The sequence below is a fragment of the Triticum aestivum genome, chromosome 1D (assembly GCF_018294505.1).
Source record: "Triticum aestivum cultivar Chinese Spring chromosome 1D, IWGSC CS RefSeq v2.1, whole genome shotgun sequence".
NCBI classification, from domain to species: domain Eukaryota; kingdom Viridiplantae; phylum Streptophyta; class Magnoliopsida; order Poales; family Poaceae; genus Triticum; species Triticum aestivum.
The window spans coordinates 14,027,251-14,045,855 of NC_057796.1; positions in this window are offsets into that span (position 1 = coordinate 14,027,251).

Consider the following 18,605-nt stretch of genomic DNA (forward strand, 5'->3'; position numbering starts at 1 on the left):
TAAATTTCATGGACACTCGATCTCGCACCATCTCCCCCGCTCCACCGGCCGCCGCAGCCGACCCCCCGCACCCTCCCCCGCTCCACCGGCCGCCGCCGCCGACCCCCGGCCCGCACCCTCCCCCACTCCACCGCCGCCGACGACCCACCGCGCCCTCCCCCGCTCCACCGGCCGTCGCCGATGACCCCCCGCACCCTCTCCCCCGCACCCTCCCCGGCCCGCTCCTAGTGTTTTTATACTGTTTTTTTTTAATATTACTGTTATGATTTAAACAAGTTTGAACATATTTAAACACAAATAAATATCAAACAGCATTTTAAATGCATAAAAAAAATTTGGGGAGCCTGGGAATCGAACCCAGGACCTCCTAGTGTGTGTGCTGCGTGCTGACCAGTCGGGCTAGTTGGCGTGTTCTGATGGAGATAGGGTTAGGTGGGATATAACCTGACCAGTCGGGCTAGTAAGTAAAACAAAATTCTAATGGCGCACCAGGGGGAGGTGCGCCATTAGAATCGACGTACTTATGGCGCACCAGGGGGTGGTGCGCCATTAGAATTTTTATACTTGTTCCCCTCGCACTGTCGCCTCCCTCCCTCCCTCGCTCGCCAGATCCCCCACTCCTCGACCCCAACTGTACGTCGCCGCCCCCTTGCTCCGCCCCCTCCGTCCGCCGCGCCTGCACGTCGTCCGCCGCTGTGGTCTTGCGCTGCCTCGACGCCGCCGCCCCGACCCCTGCCGGACTCCACCCCCGCCCCAGCACGTACGTCCCCTCCCTCCCTTCCCCCATCCCCCTAGCTTCTCCTCCTCCTCCTCTCACCACCCGTGCCTTCTTCTGCTCGAAAGGTCAAGAAGGCGGCCAAGGACGCCGATGACATCACGGGCCCCTTCCTCCGGATCGCCGCCCGCAGCCTCCTCGACGCCGGCGTCCACCGGAGCACCACGACCGCGTCTGCGACCTCGTCTCTGCTCCGCCGCCGTCTACGACCTCGTCTGCGACCGCGTCCATCAAGGTGAGTTCTTCCATGGATCACTTCCAGGCCGTCGGTGCCATCCTGTGCGTCTTTTTAAATTGTGTTGTTTGGAATTGTGAATCTGAATATTCTTGTGGTGTTCTTGTGTAGATCAGATGCTAGATTTTAGTCTAGATTTTTGCTACTGTCAGATACAAGATAATTAGAAGAGGGAACAGTTCATGCCTCACATTGTAAAACAGTAGCAGAATATATGAAATCCATCTAAATAAATAACCACTGTGACCAGATTTTTGCAATTATAAAAGGGAAAGAAACAACCATTGAACCAACAGATAATTGATTTGGCCTAAGGCAACATGGTATAAACAGTAGCATTATTTCTCAGTGCTACAAATGTGTTTAACTTGTAGCTTCTAGCTAGCTTAAGTGAGTAGCCAGTACTGTAGTGAGTAGCTTAACTTGTTTACTGCCAGTTAGTAGTACTGCTAGTGAGTAGATGAACTCCATTTAACTAGTTTAATTGAGTTTCAGTACTCCAAACATAGATGATCTGAATAATTAACCCTATCCTATTTTATATGATCAGATGCACAACTTGATGCTACCTGGCTTAATTGAGTTTCAGTACTCCAAACACTCTGCTACCCAACTGAAACCACTATGTGTGTTTTCTGATAATATTATTTGTATGTTCTAGTACTTGTATGCCTATAGCACTGGTTAATCTATTTCGAAATTATTTGATTACTTCAATTAGTCTAATCTTGATTTGAGGGAAGATACTGGGATGGAAGTCTGTCAATGATGCTTCTTTTCTTGAGCATTATAGCAAAGTAAGACTACTGTGACTATAAGCATCTAGACAACATGTTGTAGGTTGTTTGTACTGCCTGTGTAGTTTCCATCAATTATGTTGAAGCACTCATTTGTCTGACTTATTCTGTTCGTGTGATGCAATGTAAGGATACTGTGTTGTATTTTCAAATGACCTTGATTTCTTTATTTGCGGTGACTTCAGAAATTGAAAATTGACCTTTCTGTGGTCAATCTCATTGCAAGGAAACCAATAACAAAGGATGCAATCTTGTTTTGCAAATGTTGTATAAAGCCCTGATATGTCATAGCGATGTTGCTGCTACTGTAGATCTTCTGAACTTTGTAAACTGTGATGCAATCTTTCTGTGGTCAATAACAAAGGATGCAATCTTTCTGTGGTCAATCTCACTGAATTTTGTCAACTTCTGAAATGAGCCCTTTCTCCTGAAATGTTGATTAATTTCCGTTTCGGTTGAGAATGGGGCACTCCTAGGTCAAGAAAATTAGCAAAGGCCATGCCCAATTTTTTTGACATAGAAGGTGCTCGATTCTCAACCGAAACAAAAATTAATCAGCATGTGTCTTGACATCAACCAATTTTCTAGACACATCCCTCGACAACTAGGTTATCTTGAGAACTTAGAGTAGTTGTTTGTTTGCTACAACACACTAACATGTTCCATCCCAAATAGAATAGGCAATTTGACCAAACTCACAGCCTTGTATCTTTGAAGCAACCAACTTTCTGGACACATCCCTCAAGAACTAGGTTACCTTGTGAACGTCGACTTGGACCTCAGCAACAACACACTAACAGGTTCCATCCCAAAACACCTAGGCAATATCACAAACATCTCTCAATTGTTCCTTGACAATAACCATCTTTTTGGCGACATTCCTCGAGAATTAGGTTATTTGGTCAACTTAGAGATCTTGTTCCTTGACAATAACCAACTTTTTGACCAAACTTTTTTCCTATTTAGAGCGAAACATGGCCCACAACGATGAGGCCGGCGGTTCGGGCGGCAAGCAATTCTGGGAGCTGTCCCAGGAGATGGAGGAAGAACCTCACCGCTATGAGGACGCCGCGGAAGACACCGATCCTGACTACACAACCCCTAGTGGCGTCGGGGATGACACCACTGATGGTGCGGCCGAGGATGCCACCACTGATGATGGCGGCGCACGCACAGATGGCAGCCAACCGAAGAGGCAACGGAAGGACCGGCGCCCGAACGTGCTCGGCACCGTCAAGGAGGAATTTACTGAAGTGAACTCCGACGAGCATCCAACGGCGCCCAAACATGTAGTCAAGGGGTACTCGGTTCAGCTCGGGGGCATTCTCCGAAGCACCGTCTCGATCAACACCGAGAACCTAAGGCATAAGGACCGAGGGAATTTGCGCTGCCTCCTCTTCACGAAGCTGCACGAACGATACAAGTTCCCCAATGAGTTTGCAAACACGCGCCTCTCAGGGAATAAAGTGAACAGTGCCGCCCTCACGAGGATGAGCATGGCCCTGTCTACATGGAGAAGCACGGTGAAGGCAATGATTGAAAAAGGTGATAGTTATGAGAAGATCAAGGCGAAATATCCTTTGATGAGCGAAGATGACTACAAGGAGTTCAAGATCAAGTGCGAGAGCAGCGCAACCTCCGAATCAAGTCAGTGGGGGAAAGAAATGCTGCAGTTGAACTTAGGGGTCCACCAACTCGGTCCCGGCGGTTATAGAGTGGCGGAGCCTATATGGGACAAGGAGGACGCGGAGCGTGCCGAGCAAGGCCTACCGCCCCGCTTTGAGAAATTCCCTGACAAGCAGACCAGGAACTTTGTCAGGGCCCGGTACAAGGAGGACCCGATAACAAAGGAGCTTACCACGGATCCGAAGACCAAGGCGCTTGAGAAAGTTCTGGTAAGGAATACACCCCCGCGTAATTAGCTACATATATGGTTGCATTCTAGTTAATGAAGCCAAATTTCTAAATGGTTCACATTCCTTCCGCAGAAGGCTGAAAGCAGTAGCGCGGGGTCATCTCAGAGCTCCCCTTTTGACACCCCTTTAAATAGGGCGTTGAACGTAATGAAAAACAAGGATAAGCTCAGTAAGCCGTCGTTAGCTGGTCGTGTGGCCGGCAAAGGCTTGTCCACAAAATGGTCGTCATACTATACCGCTGGTGGGCGAAAGGAGAAAAAGACCAGCTCGGAAAGCCAGTCGCGCGAGGTTCAAGAACTCAAGGCACAAGTGGCGCGGATTCCAGAGATTGTCCAAGAGCAAGTGCAACAACAACTGGGAACGACGCTCACCGCCATTGTGCCTACCTTGATTCAGGGGCTGACGATGTGGATTGCGGGCGGCCAACAGGGGCCTCCCCCGGTTCCCAGCTTCACGGCCAGCAACTCGCACAACGCGCAGGCGGGGCCATTGGTGTCTCCGGCGGAGGCGGTATTCGTGTCTCCGGCGCCGGCACGGGCATTGGAGCTTAATGCACCTGGGTGTACGCCGGCCGGCACCTCGCCAGCAAGCGGCCCCTCCGTCAGTTGCACGCGCACGCCCGCCGTTGGCGGTGCCTCGACATTAGCCGAGCTCGACGGCATCACGGTAACTAAGCCTCTCGGCCGATGACTTCATCTCCTTGCCTTTGACTGGGCATCCGTGACGCCCTACATGTTTTCGCAGGGCGCCACCGATGTTCCTTGCACTCTCCTGCACTTCGTGGGCGGCGAGTTGGTCGATGTCGCCAAGGGCAGAATCGTTCAACCGGGCAACCGCGTGTTCCACGGTAATCCGATGCCACCCACCTTCTATAGGGATGAACTGGTTCGGGTACTGCCAGGATGCGACGAGTTGTTACCTCCGATTCGACCCGCTGGGGCCGACGAAGATGATGTGATGACCCTCAGCGCCTGTGTAAGCTGGCCCCTGCTTTGGCCGAAGAGCCAGATTCGTTTGGGGGCGGGGGACACCACCCCACAGACAAGACCGCCAGTCGTGCCAGCGCCAAGCCATGGCAAGAACGCCGCAACGCTACCGGACCTGCCGGACATCCCTATGGCACAGGATCCGAACATGCATATGGCACAGGATCCGGACGACGACGACAACGACGACGGTACATTTACCAACGTCGATAAGTACTTTGCCGAGCATGGGTACGGTGACGAGTTCTGCGGGCCTCCTTCTCAAGAACCCAACCCTCAAAAAGACGACCGCGATCTAGCTGGTACGGCGGAGAAACCCAATTGCAACAGGCGTCGTCTGGCGTTCAGTTCTCAGGAGACGCCTCCAGCTACCGCCTTCACCGAGCCTCAGATAGCTGAGGTGCCAAATATTATCAGCCCCAACACGCTCAAGAAGGCGGTCTGTGAGCAGAACTCGATCCCATTACAGCAGATCAAGAAGAAGGGACGGAAACGAAAGACTAACAAGGGCGCCAGTGCGAGCCAACCGGCACCGAGTACGATCCGTGCTCAGGACGGACCAGCTTCACCTAAGGATATCTCGAGGAGGGTGCATGTGGCGGGTAGGCCGATGCTACCGACAAATATGCTCAATGCTGCAACGGGTGCTATGCGGAGTCTGCATGACAGTGTTCTTTCTTTGGAGAAGCGGCGTCTCAGAGAGAATGATGTGGCATACCCGCTTGTTGTGGCCAAGGTGACAGAGGGCAAGGGCTTTGTGGAAAAAATCTTTGCTGTGCTTAACCTTCATCCGCTGCACTACACCTTCGTTCGGCTGTTTTCGCTGAGTATGGAGATGCGGATCATTAGAGACAAGACCCCGGACATTGTGATAGTCGACCCCTTCTACATGCGTGCCAAGATCTTGGGCAGCGCTGGGGACCGGCAAGTCACGAGTTCACACCTCGAAGGCGTCATTCTGGCAAACCCAGATAAGGATAACTTCCTCGTGCCTTACTTTCCCGAGTAAGTCATCTCCTAACCGCCCCGTAACATATGATTTCTTAGATTTCGATCGTTCTTTTTTTTTCTAACATTCCGTGTTCTGTGCAGTGACACACATTGCACACTCATCCTCTTAAGCCCGAAATATTCCATGGCCACGTATCTCGACCCGGACCGTGACTCCAAGATAGACTACACAAATATCAAGAAAGTTCTTGATGATGCTCTCCCCGGCTACGCCGCATCTGGAGGCACCTTTAAGAGGCCAGTTCGTAGGTACGGCAGGCACGTCTTCACCCACAATACGGCGTTCCCCTGCGTCAAGCAGCCGCCTGGCGGTCAGAAGGATGCCTACTACGCCCTCCATCACATGCGGGCGATCGTGCGGGACCATAATCACCATCTCCTACCAAATAATCTCAAAGATTGGGCCGCAAGCTTGGGGGCAATCCAGGACGCGGACATCCGACAAGAATTCTTTCGCATCCAGTCAGAGTTTGCAGAAATCATCCATCAAGATGTCCTTCGTACCTCGGGGCAGTTCTACCTCAAATTTCAACCGTCCAACAGCGAGATAGACACAACGCTACAAATGCAGGCTGACAACGCCCGCGACTTCATGACCATCACGACAGACGGCGGCTTCATCCACGCTCCGGTCCCATGAGTCGAGTCGAAAGTTGTGATGCTATGTGTAGTTCTGAAACATTCATTAGCTCATGTTGTAATTAAACTGTAGTGAACTTGTATGTCTCTTTGGTTTGGACAGTCGTTCAGCTTAGATGTAATCGATGCTATTTGTTAGTAGGACCATGAATCGTGCTATGGATGTCTTGCCTTTCTCTTCCGATCCTTGTGTTGCATACTTATATATTGCTTATGTATTGTCTGTTGTTTGGCTAGTGCATAGAGATGCCGTACTATGTCGTGTACAAGGGTAAGGTTCCCGGAGTCTACGACGACTGGGAGGAGTGTCGGAGACAGGTTCACCGTTTCAGCGGTAACAGTTACAAAGGGTACAACACTAGGGCGGAGGTGGAATCTAAATACGCGTACAATCTAGCGGGAGAGAGGACGGAGCGTTGGAGGAACCTGATGAAGACCATTTTCATCGCGATGATGCTCATCGTGATGACCGCATCTCTCTTCTATGTGATGGTAGTTTAGATGATCGATATCGACATGTAATGTGAAGACAAACTCGCTACTCACGGTCTCGAGACTTGTAATGTTCTATCTTCGTTCGGTCTTTTGAATTCGGAGACTAATATGATGAATTGTATTAGGAGACTAATCTTCTATTGTATTCGATGAATCTGCTGTTGCTGTGTCCTGCTGCTTATTTTCTGTCCAATAATATATTTTGTAATCTGTGCAAAAATCAGAAAAGAAAAAAATAATAATCCCTAATATACATACTAATGGCGCATCACGCCAACGTGCGCCATTAGTATGCCAAAGGATACTAATGGCGCATCCCAGAACAGTGCGCCATTAGTTTGCCAGAGGGTACTAATGGCGCATCACCAAGCAGTGCGCCATTAGTATGCCGAAGGATACTAATGGCGCATCACACTGCAGTGCGCCATTAGTATGGCAAAGCACATGGGTATATATGGCCCCCTGGGAGGCATACTAATGGCGCATCGTGGCCTATACTAATGGCGCACTACTCGGTGCACCATTAGAGTACCAGATACTAATGGCGCACCAGCGGTGCGCCATTAGTAAAAATTACTAGTGGCGTGATGCTAGTGGCGCACCAGTAGTGCGCCATTAGTAGGCAAAACTGGTGCGCCACTAGTAAGCCTTTTTCTAGTAGTGAGCTTCTCCTTGTCCCGCCTATCATACTCGGCCTTTTGCTTCTCAGCAAGTAGCTCGACTTGCCGGCAGTTCTGGAGGTCGTGGCCCTTGGTGCGGTGGATCTTGCAGTACTGCTTGTCGGAGCCCCCTGGCTTGTCGGCAGCCGCCAGGGCGCGGCAGGCGGTGCACGCGGCAATCTCCTTGCCAGGGTCGTCTGCCTTGGCCTTCTTGGCGGCGCCGGTGTCGCCAGACCCCTCGACGGCAACCACGGCCTTGCCCTTGCGTTTCTTGTTGCGACGCCGGCCCTTCTTCGTCGGGGCGGCGGTATCTCCATCAGTAGAGTCGGTTTCCACGCCGGCGTCCTCGCCGTGGTACTTCCTTCCCTCCTCAGCCCGGGCGCACCTATCGGCCAGAACATAAAGTTCGGCGACATCCTTAACCTTGTTCATCGCCAGCTCTTTGTGCATCTTGCGGTTGCGCATGTTCTGGTGGAACACGCTAATCACGGCGGCAGGATGAACATCGGGGATGTTGTACTGCACCCGGCTGAACCTCTGGATGTACTTGCGCAGGATTTCTCCATCCTTCAGGGGAATGATATGAAAATCACTCGCCTGGCCTTGAGCTTGGTGGCCTCCAGTGAAGACACCAACGAACTCATGACACAGGTCCGACCAAGAAGAAATGGAATCCACCGGCAAGTGCATCAACCAAGACATAACGTTGGGCTTCAGCGCCAATGGGAAGTAATTGGCGAGCACCTTGTCGTTGCGAGCTCCAGCAGCTTGCATCGCGATGGTGTAGATGCTGAGGAACTCCGACAGATGGGTCTTGCCGTTGTACTTCTCGCCGACGTCGGGCTTGATCGTGCGGTGGGACGGCCATTGGAACTGCCGCAACTCACGGGTAAAGGCCGGGCAACCCACCTCGTAAGGTAGGCCGCCAGAGCCTCCCGGAGCCGGGCGGTCCGCAATGGGCCCCGCCCGCTTGTCCGACTCGTGGCGTGTATCGTGCCGGCGCTCGATGGTGGTTCGAGTGTCTTCGTGAGCTCGCTCCCGAAGAACTTGGCGCTGGTCGCGGTGGGTCCGCGGGTCGGACGACGCCATGGAGATGTTATCACAAGCATCGTCATGACGGGCTGACGCTCGCGGTGGTTGGCGTGGAGGAGGAGAGTGCACCGTGACCGCAGCACCCCCGGTCCTTCCTCCACTGGCATGTGGTGGCTCGACGGAGCGCTGACCCGAGGGCCCCGTTGGTCGCGGATCGTCTTTGTTGGCGATGGCGACGAGGCTCCGGATGGTGGCTCTCCACTCGTCGAGCTTCTCCACAGCAGGAGGGAAGTCGAGGAGCAGCTGCGCGCGCGCGAGAGCTTCTGCTGGCGTGGGTGGTGGGGAAAGCTGTGTGGACCGTAGCACGCTTCGACTTCTAACCATGTTAGAAGGAGCTCCGTCACGGCCCAGCGGCTGCGTGCCACTTTCGCCAGCGCTTCGGTGGGCATGTAGGCCCCCTTCGTCCCGCGGATGAAGCACAGGGCTCTTCCCACGACGGCGCCCAGGGTCACCGGCATGGTGATGCTGCTCATCGCGCACACCATGGGAAGAGCGCGTTGTGGGCGCCGATATGGGCGTCTTGGAGGTCGCTGCGCCACCTGTGGCTAGCACAGCAGCACTCCTAGAGGGGCCCGCACCGCCTGCGGGGGGCCCAGCCCCGTCTTTGGATCTGGCGAAGTGCGGCTCGTCGTTTGGCGCACGAACGACGCCACTCGCCAGGCTCTGACTGCCAGAGCGATGCTGATGCTCGCGGGCCGCGGCTCGAGTTCTGTCCGCGACCGGTCCGCTGCTCGCCCGCACCAGAACGGGCCGCTTGGCTCCTGACAAACCGACGGCTGTGGCCGCTTTCTTCTTGGGAGCCATGGTGACGAAGAACTACTAGGCTAACTGCTAGACCAGATTCTCACAATTGCGCCCCTACCTGGCGCGCCAAAGATGTCGGTGAGAAACGACACCTATGGGATCACGGGAATCCCTACTACGGTTGCGGGGGCGCGGTGTTATGAGAAGAGCAGGATCAACAGTCAGCACAAGGATCGTTTACCCAGGTTCTGGCCGCAAGGATGCGCAATAACCTAGTCCTGCTTTGGTGGCTGTATTTCAGAGAGTTCTTGAGCTCTCGAACTAGCTATGGTGGCTGCGTAGTTCAAAAGAGCTGAATCCTTCTCCAGTATGCCATGGGCCTCCTTTTATAGTCGAAAGGGGCTGCCACAGTGGCACACAGGAGGTGGAAAGGCGTACAGTGCTGCGAGCTTATCGCCCGTATTACAGGACAAGGCGCATTTAATGCACCGCTTAGGTGTCCAGTAACTTTATCGGTGACGGGAATGAGGCCCGTCCCGTCCGCTGCCGCTCCGTCCCGCTTCAACACGCGCCCAGGCCAGCAGTGCGTGCGGTGCCATGTAGGCAGGTAGGCACCTGAGGTGGCGCGGTGGTAGGATCTTCACGAAGATTTGCATGCCGCCACGCAGGTGTTAGCAGAGTTGGCCTGGAACCTGCATGTTGCCACGCAAGTGCCTGCCCAGCTGGTTGGGCTGGCAGCTGCATGCGAACGGCGGCGGGGTCTTAACTGATGCGGGCCTGGCTGTGGCCCTGCTAATGCCCTCGGCAAGGGTCGTGCGGGGGCCCAGGCAAGGGTCTTGCCGGGGCCCAGGCAAGGGTCTTGCCGCGGCCCAGGCAAGGGTCTTGCCGCGGTGTCATAGTCGTCCCCGGCAAGGATCTTGCCGGGGGTCTTGTGGTTCTCACATGATCTCATAGGTCCATGATCTTGACAAAGATCTGCATGTCACAACAGAGGTGCCTCCCAAGCCCTGGGTCCAATCGTAGTTGTTGGTGATGTTGGAACCCTTGGGCTCAAGGGTGGCTCACTCCGTTGCCGTTTGCGCAAGTTGCCCCGGTAAGGCTCTTGCCGGGGCCGCGGAGGTCGCCCCGGCAAGGGTCTTGCCGGGGGAGTCCACCTCGCCCTCTTGCTCTTTGGTGTTGCTGGTCTTGGTGTTGCCTCGGTTGTCTTGTGCCTTCCACTTCTCTCCGGATTCCCTCCTTTTCCCTGATACGTGCGGCCGTGGCGCGTGGCTCTGACTGCCCGTGCACAATTAAAGGGGTCAAAAGGAGAGCCCCTACTTTTGTACACCGACACTCTTCTATCGCATGAACCTTTTTACTGGTAGATCTTTCAGTGTGCCATTCAGAATAATTAACCATAATATTATCTAGGAGTTCAGTAGCTTCTCCTAAAGTGATTTCCATAAAAGTGCCTCCCCTGCCGAATCTAAAAGATTTCTAGAAGCAAAATTCAATCCGGCATGAAATTTTTGTATGATCATCCATAAATTTAAACCATGTGTAGGGCAATTGCGAATCATTAATTCCATTCTCTCCCAAGATTGGACAACATGCTCATGATCAAGTTGCTTAAAATTCATAATATCATTTCCAAGAGAGATGATCTTAGCGGGAGGGAAATACTTAGAGATAAAAGCATCTTTGCACTTATTCCAGGAATCAATACTATTTTTAGGCAAAGACGAAAACCAAGTTTTAGCACGATCTCTAAGTGAAAACGGAAATAACTTCAATTTAACAATATCATTATCTGTATCTTTCTTCTTTTGCATATCACACAAATCAACCAAGTTTTTTCGATGAGTAGCGGCATCTTCACTAGGAAGGCTGGAGAATTGATCTTTCATAACAAGATTCAACAAAGCAGCATTGATTTCACAAGATTCATCATCATTAAGAGGAGCAATCGGAGTGATAAGGAAATCATTATTGTTGGTATTGGAAAAGTCACACAATTTGGTATTATCTTGTGCCATCGTGACAAGCAATCCAACACACAAGCACACAAGAGGCAAGCGAAAGAAAAGAGGCGAACAGAAAAGAGAGGGCGAATAAAACGGCAAGGGTGAAGTGGGGGAGAGGAAAACGAGAGGCAAATGGCAAATAATGTAATGCGAGGGAGATGAGTTTGTGATGGGTACTTGGTATGTCTTGACTTGAGTGAAGACCTCCCCGGCAACGGCGCCAGAAATCCTTCTTGCTACGTCTCGAGCACTGCGTTGGTTTTCCCTTGAAGAGGAAAGGGTGATGCAGCAAAGTAGCGTAAGTATTTCCCTTAGTTTTAAAAACCAAGTTATCAATCCAGTAGGAGGCTCCTCACAAGTCCCTCGTACCTACACAAACAAACAAGAACCTCGCAACCAACGCGATAAAGGGGTTGTCAATCCCTTCACGGCCATTTGCGAAAGTGAGATCTGATAGAGATAATAAGATAAGATAAATATTTTTGGTATTTTTATGATATAGATTGGAAAGTAAAGATTGCAAAATAAAGTAGATCAGACACTTATATGATAAAAGATAGACCCGGGGGCCATAGGTTTCACTAGTGGCTTCTCTCAAGATAGCATAAGTATTGCGGTGGGTGAACAAATTACTGTCGATCAATTGATAGAAAAGTGCATAATTATGAGATTATCTACGCATGATCATGTGTATAGGCATCACGTCCGCGACAAGTAGACCGACTCCTGCCTGCATCTACTACTATTACTCCACACATCGACCACTATCCAGCATGCATCTAGAGTATTAAGTTCATAAGAAGAGAGTAACACATTAGGCAAGATGACATGATGTAGAGGGATAAACTCAATCAATATGATATAAACCCCATCTTTTTATCCTCGATGGCAACAATACAATACGTGCCTTGCTGCCCCTGCTGTCACTGGGAAAGGATACCGCAAGATTGAACCCAAAGCTAAGCACTTCTCCCATTGCAAGAAAGATCAATCTAGTAGGCCAAACGAAACTGATAATTCGAAGAGACTTGCAAAGATAACCAATCATACATAAAAGAATTCAGAGGAGATTCAAATATTTCTCATAGATAAACTTGATCATAAACCCCCAATTCATCGGATCTCGACAAACACACCGCAAAAAGAGTTACATCGAATAGATCTCCAAGAAGATCGAGGAGAACTTTGTATTGAGATTGCGTTTGACGTCCACTCCAAGTCTCCTGGATTGCGTTTGTTCCAAAAAGATCGCTCCCGAAAGTTTCATTCCGTTTGGACTCCGTTTGATATTCCTTTTCTTCAAAACACTAAAATAGGCAAAAAATAGCAATTCGGGCTGGGCCTTTGGTTAGTAGGTTAGTCCCAAAAATGATATAAAAGTGCAAAGTAAAGCCCATAAACATCCAAAACGGGTAATATAATAGCATGGAACAATAAAAAATTATAGATACGTTGGAGACGTATCAGGTCACCGAGGGGTCGAGGATTGCCGAGGGGTCGATAGGTTGCCTAGTGTCAAAGTATAGAAGAAATCCATTACTTCATCATTAGCCGGAAGTAACCGAGGCATGATGGTATGAAGTTCTCCAAAGTTATTCTGGAACGGAGTCCCGGATAGAATAATCCGCCTTTTGGTACAAATTTCAGCAAAGGCCTTCCAAATAGCAATATTCGGAAGGCTCTTGCTGAACTTTGTATCAAAAAGCGAATTATCCTATCTGGGATTCCGCTCCAAAATAACTTTGGAGAGCTTCGTAGCAATCATGCGCCTGTTACTTTCACCTAATGATGAAGACATGGTTTTGTTGAATCCTTTGACACTAGACAAATGTCGGACAATCATGAGAGAGGCGGTTCGGGCCAAACCCTAGAAGCGCTGCCGAGGCCACCCAAGTTTACCAAGTTAAAAGAGCATTGTCGTTGAGGCCACCCCGAACCCTTGAAGCGTTGCCGAGGCCACCCCAAACCCTAGAGAAGCGCCGAGGCCACTAATTAATATAATTCCTTGTTGTGATTAGCTAGCTAGGTCTATGTTTGCCACTAATATATCCATCTGTCATGTTTGTATAATATTTGACATGTTGCAATATTTGCAGAAACTATGGAGCACGGCCGAGACGAGGGAGCAGAACAGGTGTTGGGGGACATAATCGCAGCCAGAGGTGATGTCATGCCGTATCTAAACGAAACCGATGGTCTCGAAGGAGAGGGTGAAGCAGGCTACGGTTATCGAACAACGGAGGAGGAACGACATGATAATGATGGTTCCGGTGACTGAATGCCGGTGCAAGAAGGAGACCGTGATGATGGCTCCGGTGACTGAACAGAGTCCGGCCAGGTATATATATTAATTAAGCCCGTGCTGACTAGCTAGTTGATGCATTCATTGTTTTGGTATGTACACATATTAAATCTCGTCTTCCTTCTTTTTTCTAGCCCTCCGGATCGAGCACAACTTCGGTAAAGAGACGAGGACGAAGAAAAAGTTGCGCCCGGATGAGAGGTTCACGATCACAGCAATCGCGCGCGATGGCCAACCTATTGAACCCATCCGGACCAAGGAAGCATTTTCTTCTTAGTGTGGGGTTCTTGTTAGGGACATGATCCCGATCAGCATCGAGCTATGGAATCAGCCTAAGAAGAGCTTCAAGTTTCTTTTGTCGAAGATAGACAGAAAGATGATCTTTGGAAAGCGCTGAAGGTAAATTTCACCCTACCGGAAGAGTAGGATCCGGAGAATCCAGTTATAGAGCCATTGATCAAGTCGTCTTCTCTCAAGAAGATGGCAGATCTATTCAGGAGGTGGAAGAATGAGCTGAAAGCAAAGTTTGTCAACAAAGAAAAGACACCAGAATTCATCGGCCGGTATGAGAAGCTCAGAGATCAATGGGACACATTTGTGGCGAACAAGACATCGGAGAGGAGTAAGAAGAGGTCAGTGAAAAACAAGATAAATGCTGTGAAGAAGGAGCATCACCATCGCACAGGGTCAGGTGGCTACCTCAAAGCCCGGCCGTTGTGGGCCAAGGCTGAGAGTGACCTACTTGATAAAGTGGTCGAACCAGAGACATTGAACTGGCCAGACCGTTCAAGGACTTGGTTCTTCGGGTTGGCGGAACCTTGGACCCTGTAATAGGTAAGTGCGTTTGGACGAGCCAGGAACTGCGAATACCCGTCACGAAGCTTCAGGACTATATCGCCGCAGCGCAGGAAGGGATGTTCGTTCCAGACAGAGAGAAGGACGAGCTCACAATGGCCCTCGGGAATCCTGAGCACCCTGGATGGACAGGAGGCACGCCAGGCTCCGTTCCGTGGAAGGCTGGGTTTCCGGACGCAGGCGGTTACAAATGCCAAGAGAGGAGGAGGAAACTGGAACATACCGAACTGCAGAAGCTCCATGCAAGGGTCCAAGCGCTGGAGGAATGAGAAGCAGTTCGAAGCAAGCGACCTGCCGAAGCTACCGCCGAAGCTACACCGCCATCTCAGCGGAGAAGCAGCGTGGATGCTATCATGGAGCCTGTCTTCACGGCTCCTGCTAGCTATCCCGTGGATGCTATCATGGAGTCTCAACATTGCCACCTTATGACGCTATGGCAGAACTACAAAGTCAAGGCATCTGTCGGCTCTGTTCGACCTCCTGAACCCGGTGCAACTTTTCACTGTCGTCCAATTCCGGAAGGATATGCTAGGATGACGGTGGACAAATAATGGAGGGATTTGAGGAGCTCGTGCTTGACCACCCTACCAGTGAACGGGAGACTCGGTTGGGTTCTGCTCTGAAGAATCCATGCCTATGGTGGAAGGAGCTCATCAACCTGCCGAACTGGACGCCTCCACCTCCTCCTCCTCCTCCGACGAGTCAAGGCACTCGGCCTCCTCCTCCGCCTGCTCCTCCGGCGAGTGATCAGGGCACTTCACCTCCTTCTCCTCCTGCGCTGGCGCACCCGAGCAGCCAGCCTCCTCCTTCTCTGCCTCGTCAGCAAGGGTGGAAGAGACCCGCCACTGCTCCGGCTGCTCCGGCGCGTCGTAGTCCTTCTCCTCCGCCTCGTAAACAATGAAAGAAGACAGCCGCAGCCGCTCGTCCTGCTCCAGTGTCTAGCAGTACAACCAGAGGCGGGAGGCAATACAGATTCGGTCCATCTCTCAAGACTCCGGAGAAGTTACCATACGAGATGACCGAACAGGAAAACGCGGAGATCCGTCAAGCCCAAGTGAAGGACTACTTCGAAACGCAAGGAGCTAAGAAACATCCACCCACTACTAGGGAAAACCTTATACACAGAATCTTAGCAGCAGCGCGGCCCAAAAAGAAGTGCTATTGCTAATTAGCAGTAGCGTGCTTGAGAAAACCGCTACTAATAATTCGGTAGCAGTAGCGCTCTAGGTGAAACAAGCGCTACTACTATAATTGCCACGGCGTTGCCCCCAGGCTAGATATAGGAGTAGCGCCCTTCCCTAGACGCGCTACTGCTAAAGTACTTAGTAGCAGCATTTTTCTTCAAAACTCGCTGCTGCTAAGTATTGCACCTAATTAAGTTTAGTCCCATACTGCTAAGCGAACAAGGTGTTGACCACCTTAAATATGTTACTTCTCAAACTATCTCGAACACTTGGTCTTCATTGAACTATATGTGTAGGATTTGTGGCTGCAATATGAATCTTCACCAGTACCTATGCAGGTACTGTGAGGATTCATGTTGACTATTTAGATTCTACACAAAAAGATCAATGATGACCAATGTATATTTTTGATGCGTGCTTAGACTTAGCAGTAGCGTTTTTCTCTAAAACGCGCTATAGCTAAATTAGCTATAGCGCTTTTCCTAAAGTGCGCTACTGCTAGTTCGACTTAATTAACCACTCGTGGGCTCAAAATTTCACTAAGTCCTGCTTCCCCCCTCTCCCCCTATTCCCCTAACTCCTCTGTCGCCGCCGCCCGAGCCCGAGCCTGCCCTCACCGCCGCCGCCCAAGGCCGACCTCAACCTCACCGCTGCCGCCCGCCGCCGCTCTCGACCTCACCGTCGCCGCCCTCGACCTCACCGCCGCCGCCCTCGACCTCACCGCTGCTGCCCGAGCCCACCCAGGACCGCCGCCTCCCTATCCCGAGCCCGCCCTCGCCACCCCTACCTCTCCGTCGTCGAGCACCTCCCCGCCACCGTCTCTCCCCTCTCTGTAAGCCCCCTACCCCTCCCCCACCGCCTCTCTCTCTGATTAGTTAGTAGATGTTTTTTAGTAGTAGATGTTAATTTAGGGTTCATAGATAATGATTTTTAGTAGTAGTTGATGTTAATTAGTAGTAGTGATGGTACTAGTTAACTAGGTCGGTATGGTTAATAGTAGATGTTTTTTACTATTGTATAGTGTAGTTTTGTTTACTGTTTTTAGTAAGTGTTTAAAATAAATAGTAAGTAAATTAATAAACTAGTTGAACTAGTTTAGTTTTAGTTGAACTAGTTTAGTAAGTAAATTAATAAACTAGTTGAACTAGTTGAATTAATACAACTAATGTATTTTTAGTAAGAAAATTAATATAACTAGTTGAACTACTTTATTTTAGAAAGAACTAGTTTTTTTCTATTTATAGTAAGTTTATATTTAGTAAGAACTAGTTGAATTAATAGAACTAGTTGAACATGTCATATTTGTTGTTTTTTTAGTTTAAGCAATTATTTGGGATGTATTAGTGATAACTTATAGGGTTTTTGCTTTTGCAGAAATCAAGGAGACCCTCCATCATCCCCGCCGTCGTCCCCGTCACCGACCCCCTCCGACCTCGAGGTGAGGCCAGCAAAATCTCCATGTCAATATGAGTCCTATAAGATATATATGATGTAGATAAAAACATGTATATCCTGTGTTGCTCAAATAGGATATGTGGTTTCCCAAGTGGCCGGTCATGTTCAGGTTACACCTCCGAGTGGCCTATGTTTTGCCGGAGTGTTGATTAATTTCCGTTCCGGCAAATTTCAGGTGCTCGATATGTCCTTTTTTAGCAAAGGTCATGCCGGATTTTTTCGTGAATTCTGGCATGACTTGTGCTAGAATATGTAGGAAATATCGAGTGGCCTGGATTTTCTCAAAAAATAATGATCTAATTTAGGTTTTTTAGTACATATATTTAATTGTACAAGTTTAATCTTTTAATTATGAACGTAGGAAATGTCGTACTCGGACGACGAAAGTCTCCTGGGGGAGTGCAGCTGGTGCCACGACGATCGAGGTCTGTGCGACAGGTGCCCTCACCTGGACGAAGATCGGCGCTTCAGCATTAAGGTCGAGGAGACCTTCGACGTTGAAACCGTACGCAACGACGACAAGTGTTTTTTCGTAATTAAGCACGACTTCAACTATTTAGACGTCTAATTTTCATATTTTACAATTCGACTAACTTATCCCATGCCATGCAAGATGCTATGTCTTGGAGAGGATGGGTTTTGAAGACCATGAAATTTTTGAAGTAAATCTGTACAATTCTCAGACCGTAACGCATTTTGGTTGCCAAAATTGGGAAGCACTTTGCAAAATGTATTGTTTTTATGAGGGTATCATTGTCACCATGGATCTTGGTGATCCTGACATCGAGCAAAACAATATGGACATTTGGGTCCTTGTTGATACACTTCCGATTCTACCGCCGTGTGAGTTTCTCAAACATAGTTATTAACTAATTTATATTGTTTATTTCAAAATAGTTGACAGCTTATTTCCATTGACAGCTTATTTTCATTCTTCAAAGAATGTGCAGAAGATGGTAGACAAAACCCACTACACCGATGGCTCTGAATTAACTTATAAGGAGAAAAATCATCTGATCGCATTTTGTACTTACTTTGAGAATTACAATACCTATTATCGAACTCCTCCAAATTATGGTGAATACGTGCCACTAGTGCACGTGTTGAACCACGATAACTTCTATGGATATACCCTGCTAAGATTTTTTACTATTACGACATCCGTGCATCTTTTGCATACTTCTAAAACTAGTACATCATTGCTAACTACGAAGTAATTACTATGTGTTTCAACAGAAAATCCCGATGGATTGTGTGCCTCATCTGATGTATCAGAATGGTCGCCTTGAAGTTCTGAACATACAGCCAGGTCATCCTACGGATCTCACCTGTGCATATCGGATTTCTAAAATGGTGAACACATGCTAATCAAAGAATGGAAAAAAAATGTTTGGACATTCGTAAGGAGGTTCTTGAAAGCAACATTAAGCAAAAGGCAAGAATTGGAGACAGGATAA